The sequence below is a fragment of the Rhinatrema bivittatum genome, chromosome 6 (genome assembly GCF_901001135.1).
Source record: "Rhinatrema bivittatum chromosome 6, aRhiBiv1.1, whole genome shotgun sequence".
Taxonomy (NCBI): Eukaryota; Metazoa; Chordata; class Amphibia; order Gymnophiona; family Rhinatrematidae; genus Rhinatrema; species Rhinatrema bivittatum.
This window is the reverse complement of record NC_042620.1, coordinates 156,124,943-156,137,138: the sequence shown is the minus strand read 5'-3', so window position 1 is coordinate 156,137,138 and position 12,196 is coordinate 156,124,943.

The window sequence follows — 12,196 nt, the reverse complement described above, 5'->3', positions numbered from 1 at the left end:
TGATGCTGCCGATGAAGGTTTGCATTGTGTTGGGAAGCTGTCACCGGGAACAAGGTATGGGTCCATACAGTAACACGTTTTTAGTTACTGATTATTAATAGACCAACACCTTACTGCTTGGGTCTGGGAAAGTGAAAAACATCATAGTTGGGATGTATAATTTGATTTATGATCATATTATCTTTCTCATTCAGCCAGGTTTCAGAATGCAGAAGATAGTTGGATTTAAATCCTTTAGAAGATCATTTATCAATGGGATTTTCTTTGATAGAGATTGAGCATTCAGTAATAGGAGTGTGAACATTAGGCAGGATGAGATTGTATGAGAGTTGTTACTTATCTTGGAATAGACCAGTTTTGCGATCTTTTTTTGGTTGTATTTTGGGATTCCCATGGTTTTCCATATATTCCTCAACTAGAATATGTTGAATAAGATAAGGGGTATAGCAGCAAGGCAGAGAGGCATGGGAGATTTCTGCCTTCCTGTTGAAGCACTTCCATTTGTCAGATTTAGTACAAGAGAATATTCAATTATCAGTATCATTTTTGTGACATAAGCTTTGATTATAATCTCTACTTGAAATTAATCTTGCTGCTATATGGAATTTTGGGTTTCTTGTGAAATTTGCTTTCCAGAGAACTAGTCTAGGATACTAGCGATATACAAAAAAACAGTTAGGTAGAGAACTAGAAAAAAATGTGTATATTTATTATCTTTTTCAGAATTTTTTTTTGTTTCTTGTGTCAAAACACCTAAGTATAACCAAAAAAGAAACAGGGTAGGAGAACTAGCTTGGTATCATGGAGGGGTAAAATAAAATTAAGAACCAGAAAAGAGGTGGGATAGAAGGAGAAACTTATATTCTTTTCTTTTTTCATTTTTTTTTTCTGGGGAAAAAACACACCAATATAAGCAACAAACAAAGAAACAGGGTAGGAGAACAAATCTGAGATCCAAACAGCAAACACAGAGACAAGAAAACTCTCATGGCAGGTAGGCATATTAACAGCATGACTCCGAAGATGGTGTCTCAGGGACAAGGCAGATAGGCATTAGGGGCATGGCAGGTAGGCAGAGTGTTTGCAGAAAGACTCTTAACATATTTTTAAAGGGAATTAGCAGGCAGGCATGTGACAACTAGATCCCTACTTTGATATATCAGGGGAATTGAAAGTTCATGGAGCATTGGCAGTAAGCCCCTTAAGGGGCATGGCAGAGAGGCAGTATGGTAGAACTAAGCTTCCTTATGGTACATGAGTGGATTGACAGGTACGCATAGTAGTAGCAAGTCCCTTAAAGTGGTATATCAAGGGACTAGCAGGTAGGCATAGTAGCAGTCAGATCACTAAGGTGGTACATCTGGGTCATGGCAGGTAGGCCTATGTCAGCAAGACCCCTAAGGTGATATATTAGATGATTGGCAGGCAGAAAGTGGTAGGTTCATTCATCTTGCCACTAGCATGGAAATTTTGGAAACCCAAGCAAAGGTAGATTGATTTTTTTTTAAAAGCCCAGCTTTCCTATCAACTCTGGAACTAGCCTTGAGGTCTCATGATGTTCCCTGTCATTGAGAAAACACATTAACTGGGTATGCTGGTTGATGGGTAGTGACAGTAGAAAAGATAGAGCTGAGCTACTTTAGCTAGGTCAGGTTATACTGCGGACTTCTGAACTCAATAAGCCAGTTCATCTGTGTCCTTCTCCTTTATGGGATCTGCAAGATAGTGTGTAGTAAAAATGTATGCTGAGGTCTACTTTGCTAGGATAGGCTGAATGTCTTTCTTGCCAGCTGCTTTAGCTATGTCCTGTGTCAGAAGTGATGATTCTATGCGGACAATATGGCTTTGGCATATTGAGGTGGGTACAGAAAAGGTAGCTGAAAAGGTACTGTTCATGCTTATTTATTTTTATATTTATTTATTTGACACAATTCTAAATATAGTCATTGTACATTACAATATGCACACAGAAAAATGCATAAATGAAGCAAAAAATAAAATAAAAAAGGGATATAATAAAACAACAACACATTTAAAACGGTGAGGAATCAATTTACATAAACCTTTTAAATCAATAAGTGCCTCAGAAAAAAGAATAGTTTTCACTTTTTTCAGAAGCTGAGATAATTTTGCTCACTATGGACCCTATAAAGAAAACTGTTTCATAATCTTCAGCCCATTATAATAAAGGTCCTACCCCTCAATCGACTCAATTATAATAAGTTACAGGAGGTATAGAGTGCAGCTGCTGAAAGGATGAACACAATGTTCTTGAAGCAGTTTAACTAGAGACCTTATCTGCTAAATAATGTGTATCAGAGTAGACAGTTTTATGCAATAAAATGAAAATCTTAAATTGTATGATCTGATTGATTGTTAACCAATTAAAGCTCTAATATGGCTTAATATTCAGACCCTAATGTAAATCATATATTAACCTCACAGCCACATTCTCAATAACTGTAATGCTTGTGTCATATATTTAGGATACCTAGCATCTAAAGATGCTAGGTATCCTAAATATGGTAGGTATCCTAAATATATGGTAGAATCATTGGTTGAGCAACCCGGTCAATCAGAACACAATTAAGAGAACATGGGAGTCATCTTAATACCCATGAGATTCATGCTCCCATTGTCCAGCATTGTTTAGACTATGTTCACCAATTCAGTGACCTAAGATGGTCAGTTTTGGAAGAAATACTTGAGTATCCATGGGGAGGCAGTCTTAAATTTCGGCTGAACAAGCAAGAACAATTTTGGATTTTTTTAATTTAAAAACCAGTGCGCCCCAGGGCTGAATGACAAAATTGATTGGTATACTCTGTAATGTTATACTCACTCAGTTTGCTTTCTGTTTTTAATATCTTGTGTATCTGACCTTATTGACAGCAGTATTCCTGCACTTTATTCTTTAAAATGGCTCCTTCATTCAGCTATGCTCAGTGTTCCTCCTGCAATTCATTGAGAGATCACTGTTTCTCTGGCATGGTGCTACTGAGTTTGTTTGTACATTTAATTTAATATAATATCTCACTCTGCTTTCATTCCTAAAAAAGTCAGCATTATGTTTTCTGTTGCTGACATTGTTTCTCTCAATTAGATATAAAAGGACATCTTCCTATATCAGATCAGCACAGAAAGAATAGCTACCTAATACCGGGACACACTTGATGAAGAAAAAGTGGGCCAGTGCTTGGATTATTCCTATGTTTAGCTTGCTCCTGAATTGATTTCAGCAGCATATATTCAACTGATGAGATATGTTACCATTGCTTACATTGAATGTTTATGTGAATTCTTTGTTTGAGAGGATTATTTGGAATTTTTTTTATCACAATCTTTATTTTGAACTGTTGCTGAGAATTATTTTTTTTAAATCAAGTTTTATTTGCAAATGCAAAGCTTATTTAAAATACTAATATCATATGTACAGTTTTGCATTTCCTGTGACAAATGACTATACCCTTCAAGAGCACATTATTGGGTATAACTCCCATCATGCAGTCCATATGCCAGGATCTGAGGGTCACATATTTTCACAGTAATATTTTTTGAAGAGTTTTGCCGATAGTGTTGAGATTTATATTTTGTTAAATATATTTTCTCACTATTGTGGTTAATTACTTTTTAGTAGAGACATTCTTTTCAAGCATATAGACAACTGTAGAGAGAAATGCCTCACCCTGTCAAAGTATGGCTGCACCTGGCTTATTTATCAGCCCCGTAGCATATTCTTGTGTCATGGAGCAAGCCATGCACGACATAGGTACACATGGCCAGTACAGTGGAACTTCAAATGGGCCATGAAATCAGTTACGGTTCATGGAGTGGTGCCACAACTAAAGAGATCAATGAATTAATGGGGAAAGAGCAAGAATAGTCCCACACAGTACGACAAGGGAACTTGGAAGGGAACTCATAGACAACCTGAGAAGGTGATGCCTCTCCCTGTTGAAATATGGCTGCCTTGACTGATCCACCAGTCCAGTAGCTTGTGTCATGGAGTAAGCTATGCACATCATAGGTATACACTGTAGAACTGCAAATAGGATATGAAATCAGTTTTGGTTCATGGAGTAGTGCCACGAGAATAACTGAGTGACAGGGCAAGAACAAGAGTCACCCCAAACAGTAGGATAAGGGAATTCAGAAGGCATCTCCTTCTCCACATAGACAATTGGAAAGGAGATGTCTTTCCCTATTGAAATATGTCTGCACATGGCTGATCCACTAATCCAGTAGCATATTCTTGTATCATGGAGTAAGCCATGCACATCATACACATGTCCAGTACAGTGGAACTGAGAATATGTCATGAAATTAGTATAACCCCATCTCAGTGTGCCTATCCTGCATGGATGGGGCCATGAAAGAATTTGTTATCTTTTCGAGTCAGGGACACTGGCTAGCGATAGACACTGCCTCTTTTTTCTCCCCAAGGCATGGGTTCTTTTTTGGGTGGGGGGAAGTTACTTTTCAAGGTCCCAAGTGCTAAGGATGACTCTTGTAATTTTGTGTACCCCGAGAGAGGAATATCCCATAAGAAAGTTCACACTCTGGTCTTATTGTGCAAGAAATACACCAGACACCAAGGTGGTGTCCAAAATCGAAGTTTGTTTCAGATAAAAAAGTGTAGTGGCACAATTCACTCTGTACAAGCTCCACAGATAAGGTTGTATTGATAACAGTTCTTTCTCTCAAACTGTGCAAGATATTTCTTCACAGGGACCCTAGTATCGCCATCCTCCAGAGTATGGAAAAATGAAGGCCTTGGGTAAGAAAGATACCCCTTTTTAGGTGACAGGGATACCCTTCAACCCTGGATGAAAATAGGTAATCAGTTTCTCTCTCTTCCCCAGGGTATAAAACATCAGATTGGTGCCCTCAATGATCTTAAATGTCCATTTACTCACAGTTACATGGTCTTCTAGATTTCTTTGGTTCTTACATGGTCTCTTTAGTTCTTCTCTCTGGATCCCTGATGGGAGGGATCCCCTTGAAGCAAACATCTCTCCTTTGCTTCAAATAGGAAAGAAGAGCAGCCAAAACGTCCTCCTGGATCTTGAAATCAAAGTCTTTCCCCTCAACTGAATTTAAAACTAGAGTGCCTCCTTGCAGTAGGTCACTGGCATCTCCTTCATCGTGGAGGGTATGGAGAGCAGGTCTTCCCTAACTTGCACAACCCCAGATACAGGGTTCCCCATAGCCTGAGCCCAGGTTGTGTACAGGATCTCATAAGGGTCCTACAACTTAAAATTTTAAACCTGAAAAATATACCCAGAATGAAAATCCTAACCATCCAGGGAGTGGACTACATAAGAAAACTCATCCTGACCCTGGTCAGTTTCCCCAGGCAGGATTTGTCTGGATCCTCTGACTGGGCCTGAAGAAACAACTTAAGCAAAACTCCTCTCTATCTCCCAACTCTCAATAAACCATAAAGGCCTACCTCTAGACACCCACTAGGAAGCTGCTTAAAAAACCTCTCAGGGAATGGCCATTCCAGACCCCTCAAAGGGGTATACTCCCCCTTTCTGACCTGCACTGATCTAGCTTAGAAAACAAAAAAATAGCTATTGGTTACATTAGTTACAGTTCATGAAGTGGTACTACAATAGTGGAGAGCAAAGGATTGAAAAGACAAAGGCTATAGCAAGAGTCACCACTATTTTTCTCTCTAAGCTGTGCATGTGGGTGCATGTACACAGCAAAACACTATGGGGTATATTTTAAAAGGGTGCATGCGGGCGTACATGTGCGCACGCTCCTGGCATGCACACATGTAATCCTGATTTTATAACTTGCACGCGCAAGTTCGCAAGTTATAAAATCAGGGGTCAACACGCGCAAGGGGGTGCACAATTGTACGCCTTGAGTGCGCTGAGCCATGCTGCCTTCCCCCGTTCCCTTCCCCCTAGCCTGAGATTCCCACCCCTTCCCCTAACCTTTCATCCCCTAGGCCTACTCTAAACCCCCCTGACCTTTGTCTTTCCTTTTGCGCCTGCCTCCAGGCTGGCACAAGTTGCGAGTGCTGGCAGCTTGCTGGCATGTGATCCTCTGACACAGCGGCAATGGCCTCATTTTTTAAGATGGCGCCGGCCGTCCATTGTTCCTACCATGTGACAGAGGCCGGCCAATGGCACCAATAGCCCCTGTCACATGGTAAGGGCAAAGGACCATCGGCACCATTTTGATTACTGGCAGTCGATGGCCCAAGAGTGGGAGATCACTCCCGGGACCCCCGCTGGACCACCAGGGACATTCGGTAAGTCTTGGGGGGTTGGTCAGGCAAGTCTTGGGGGATTGGGAGAGTGGGCTGCAATTAATTAAATTTGAAGGGTTAGGGTGGGTTTGGGTTTGTTTTTTTTTACAACCCCCCTGTCTGCCCCTCCGGGTTTCGGGCTTCATTTCAGAGGACTGACGAAATAAAATCGGCCCAAACCACGGGAAAATGAAATTTCCCACGGCAGGCCAATAATCACATCTCTAGCCTTTAACATATTTGCACTATTGTCAGTCACAAAGATTCCTGTGTTTTGACTTCTGGCTCTCTGGTCTAGCTTCCAGGTTCCCAGCATCTCTCTGATGGCTGCTAAAATATTGGCTGAGGTATTGTCCTCTTCCACCAGGTGGCTATGCAGCAAAGCCCAACTTCAGCCTGATATTACACCCCCATGGAACTGCTATCTGCTCCTAGTTCAGTCATATACCACCAGTGTGCCATCAGAGAGCGAGGAAAAGGTTTGAAGCATTTGTATCTGTCCAGATGTCACTAGTAAATGCACAGTGCTCCCACCTGCTTGGCCAGCAGTGCCTGGATATGCTTATGGCACAGATTGTAGAACCTGGGGATATTTCTACTAAATGTGGGCCTTGAATACATTTTGCAGTTTGATGCTAACACCTGCAGCAAATGCTTGAAACTCACATTCTCCACTCCTTGCAGGGGCTGATCATCTAAAGCAATCATTTCAACAATGCTCCTGGTCACCAATTTGGTTGCTTCCTGCCGCTTTCCCCGGGATAGGGCTACTGAATACTACCCCATTTCCTCCACTGTGGGCTATAGCCAGCGACTGCTGGGGCTGGTCTGCCATCTGACTGGTTGAATGAGCCAAGGATGTGGGAGAAGCTTGAGGAACACTCATCCCCTTTTGAAACAGTGGCCTCTAGCTTGAAGAAGGGGTCCTCTGACTAATGCTACTACCATCTCCAGCTGATTATTGAAGAGGATGCACCATCCCAGAATTACTTAAATGACCCAATTGCTTACCTTGGCTGATGTCCTTGGCACAATAAGTGCACCGAGCAAAGCGAAGGTCCTCCCTCATTTGAAAGAGCCTCCAAATCAGAGATGTCTTCTTTTGTGATCCCTTGCCTGTGTCTGCATTCTTGGGAGTGGACGAGGCTGGCACTAAAGAGGAAATGTAAAGGTCAAAATTGGACTCACAAATTTATAATGTTTGTAAACGTGACCTTCATACAGCTCTGGGCAGATATGAAATGATTTGTGCTTCTAAACCAAACACACGAGCTGGCAATTGTAATCATCGGTCACTAAGTTTTAAAGTGAGTCTCTGTATGTGGGTGAAAAGTTCATATATATTATTTTAAAGCTTTTTTTCTTATACATTTAAAACATAAAGGGGCTCTTAGGGAAGATAAGGCCATTGCAGAAAGACTAAATGAATTATTTGCTTCCATGTTTATTAATGAGGATGTTGGGGAGATACCAGTTCCGGAGATGGTTTTAAGGGGTGATGAGTCAGACGAACTGAACAAAATCACTGTGAACCTGGAAGATGTAGTAGGCCAGATTGACAAACTAAAGAGTAGCAAATCATCTGGACCGGATGGTATGCATCCTAGGATACTGAAGGAACTAAAAAATGAAATTTCTGATCTATTAGTTAAAATTTGTAACCTATCTTTAAAATCACCCATTGTACCTGAAGACTGGAGGGTGGCCAGTGTAACCCCAATATTTAAAAAAGGCTCCAGGGGTGATCCGGGTAACTATAGACCAGTGAGCCTGACTTCAGTGCTGGGAAAAATAGTGGAAACTATTGTGAAGATCAAAATTGTAGAGCATATAGAAAGACATGATTTAATGGAACACAGTCAACATGGATTTACCCAAGGGAAGTCTTGCCTAACAAATCTACTTCAGTTTTTTGAAGGGGTTAATATGTGGATAAAGGTGGACCGATAGATGTAGTGTATTTGGATTTTCAGAAGTGTATTTGGATTTTCAGAAGGCATTTGACAAATGCACTTTTCCAAGTCACAGCTTTGTGGATTCAATGACACTGATCCTTACTTCTGAGCATGTGAGGAAGCATTGCATACAAATACATATCATGAATATTTACTGTGATATTTTAAAAACTCAACTGGTTTGTAGCACTTGAGGACCATAGTTGCCTACCCATGACCTTCTACATTTTGTAAGGAAATCTGAGCAAATTCAAGCATGCATAAATAATAACTTTTTAAAGTTTAGAACATTTAGTTAAGTCATCGTGAGCTACAATATTATAGATAATTTTGTACGAGTCTCATGCTTCCACTATGACTGTAGATGCTGTGTATAATGATGTTGCTAGTGATCCAAAGCTCATTTATAAACATGTCTTTAGGTTCAGTGGTTAACATTTTCCCATGTGAAAATCTATGCTTTTCTTTTTGTTCACAGTTCTATTTTAATGAGAACACAATTCAGTCTTCATTTCAGAGCATAAGTGTCAAAACTAGACCTTACAATCAAAGTTTTGTACAAAGTGTTCTCTCTAAAGTGTATATATCTCTCTTGACACACACAACATTAATTTGGTTCATTATTTTGGTGTATTTTTTCACAGGTTTTACTTAAGAAATATATTTGTACAATCTGAGAATTATTATTACTTAAGTCTATAATCTAACAGGTAAAACAATCAGGAACAACAAGACTGAAGGGTCATATGAACCCCAGATTAAATCCACATTCATTACATTTTCATTCATCTAACATTCTGTTTCAAGATATCTTTGCTGAAATAAATCATAAGATAGGTCCAAAATGTGGCAGTAAGAGAGAATAAAATGTGCAGTTAATCTACAGTGTAACACAAAGAGACTGGATTCAGTATTGTATGATCAATGTAAAATGTAATAAAGACATTTTAACATCCATCAGAATGCATATATTTATTACAAACATCACCTAAGAATTTATTGCCCATAGAAAATGCATGAGATGGAACTCAAGGTTACTGAAATGTAATTAAGTGTAAAGTTATGGCGTAATTTATTTGGGTAAATAGCTATTTATATGAGTCAAATGGCTTGGCTGAAAATTTCTATGTTCTGCCTGGTTAAAAGTACACGTGGGCTTTCATATTGTGCATACTTTTTGCCAGTTAAAAAACAGGCATGTAAAAGTTTTCTTTTTTTTCATTTTATTTCAATTTCAATTTTTTGTTGGGATTTTCCTTCTGTTTTGTATTTGTTTAAAAAAGTCCCTGTAAAACATTTCCCTTCTACCCATATAGACACATAGACCATGCATACTTTTCACCGATAGGTTTTGCCCCAATTTTGAAAAAGAAAACTTTAAAAATTGTTGTGGGTACAAAGAATGAACAAACTTGCACTTTGTTGCCTGAAAATATATGCATAGAGTTGAAAATATAGTCTCCCCTAACCTAAGAAAAACCCCAGGAATGCCTCCTCTCAATCAGGCCAATACTGTCAAAATCGCGGGAGAGCGGGCAAGCGTCCACTCTTCCAGCGTGTGCACAGGCCACTCTCCTGTGCATGCGATTCAGAAAAAAAAATTATTCAAATTAGGGCCCACGGTAAAAAGAGGCGCTAGGGACACTAGCATGTCCCTAGTGCCTCTTTTTTGACAGGAGCGGCAGTTGTCAGCGAGTTTGACAGCCGACGCTCAATTTTGCCGGCGTCGGTTCTCAAACCCACTGACAGCCACGGGTTCGTAAACCAGACGCCGGCAAAATTGAGCATCCGGTTTTCGAGCCGCGGGCCAATTTTAAATTTTTTTTTTAATTATTTTTAACTTTTGGGACCTCAGACTTAATATCGCTATGATATTAAGTTGGAGGGTGCACAGAAAAGCAGTTTTTGCTGCTTTTCTGTGCACTTTCCCGGTGCCGGCAGAAATTAACGCTTACCTTTGGGTAGGCGCTAATTTCTGAAAGTAAAATGTGCGGCTTGGCTGCACATTTTACTTAGTGAATCCAATGAGAATAACTAATAGGGCCATCAACATGCATTTGCATGTTGCGGGCGCTATTCGTTTCGGGGGGGTTGGACACACGTTTTTGATGTGCTGTTACCCCTTACTAATTAAGGGGTAAAGCTAGAGTGTCGAAACGCGCGTCCAAACACGGGATAATAGTGCTGGAGCGCACTGTACTGTATCGGCCTGAATATGACTAAAAATATTATATTGTAGAACACCACATGGGCTTCTTGTAACACTTATAGAGGGCGATTTTCAGACAGCTTACATGGTAAAATAATTTTTATACTTCTATGTTGTTGTAGTTTGAAGCTACAATAATACACTGGTTGTCGTGCCATTTCACAGCCAAGACATGTCCGTCGCATATGGCATCAAAGCAGCCTCTCTCCTTCTTTTTCATTTGGCTTGTCTCCATCAATGAGCACTGCTTCAACCTATTTTCGCGAACAGTTCCAGTGGCCTTGATGTTTTGCTTTTGCAGTGCCAGAAGAAGATCATATGAGGTGAAGAAGTTATCAGAGGATCCAATGGCTGCCGCATCCTTTAGTATAGCTACAGTTCCAGGCACTTCATTTGGCAGAGCCGAAGGCAGTAGATCATCTTCGTCAATCACTTCTTCATCAGACACATTATCAACTTTATTTGGAGGTAGCAACACTATGGGCCTCATTTTCTCAACCTAGCTTGATGGACTCTATACCTGGGTAACATAAAGCTAGGTGGAGAGTACATTGCACAAATCTCATCTTGGAGTGAGTTTCCTCACTCCAAAGGCCAGCAAATCTTCACAAGAGACCACTGTTCTGTTTGTACGTCTCATGTTGAATGTGAAAGTGGCCCCTAACCCCCTACACTAATACTTAACCCTCACCTCGAGTTACTAGGTGGGCCTCCTATAGGGATACATATAGGGATACAAATATCTATCTAGGGAGGAGGCATTATAGCAAGGTTCTCTCTCTCTCTCTCTCTCTCTCTCTCTCTCTCTCTCTCTCTCTCTCTCTCTCTCTCTCTCTCTCTCAGGCCTTTCCAGAAACATCATAAACCACAATAAACCTTTACTGGCTGTAGCACACCACATAAATCAAATGAAAGAGGTGTAGTTATGAGCCATACAGTTGTTTCACAACACATGATAAATCCTCCCTGCTTTACATTAACTCCACCCCCTGAATACAAAATTGCAAATCACATTAACTGCTGTTAGTGCAATTTGTAGATTTATCACACACGGTAACTACTTGGAAAATGAGGCCCCATGTCTCTTATGTCATCACTTTCTACGGCTTCGTCAATAACATCGGCTAAACATTCATATTCTTCTAAGGATTCTCCATCTTCACAACTTTGATACTCATCTAAAATGAATGTTAATGCTTCTGCACTGGAAAGTTGTTTCTTAGACATTCTGTAAAGATATAACAGCATATTGAATATTAAATCACTTAAATATAAGGATGTTCCCAAAAAGGAACATAGTCACAGTTGTGCCCATTGTTCACATTTGGGAACACTGAATCAATGCAATTTACATATCTATAAACATTTTCAATTTTAAAATAAATAAAATCAAAATGATAACTAAATACTTTTGTATAGTTTTCCAGCAAAACTTGTAAAAAATATTTTATTCTTACCTGCAGAGAAACTTTTTAACTAAAAACAGACGTGGCTGTTGTAAAAGGTCAACTTTCAAGATGGCTGCCTCAAACACAGAGTGAATAAATATACCTCAAATGATACCAACGGATGCAAAAACTATTTAAAAACAAAGAATTAAAGTCAATAAGGGAATATCTTACTTATCACAAAAATATTAATGTGAAATTTCAGTGCTCCCAAATGTGAGCATTGGGGACTAAAGGGTTAGTAACTCCTTATTGAGGATGTTGCGGGCGGGTTCCCATGTGTTGTCCTCAGTACCACAGCCCTCCCAGGCAATTAGGT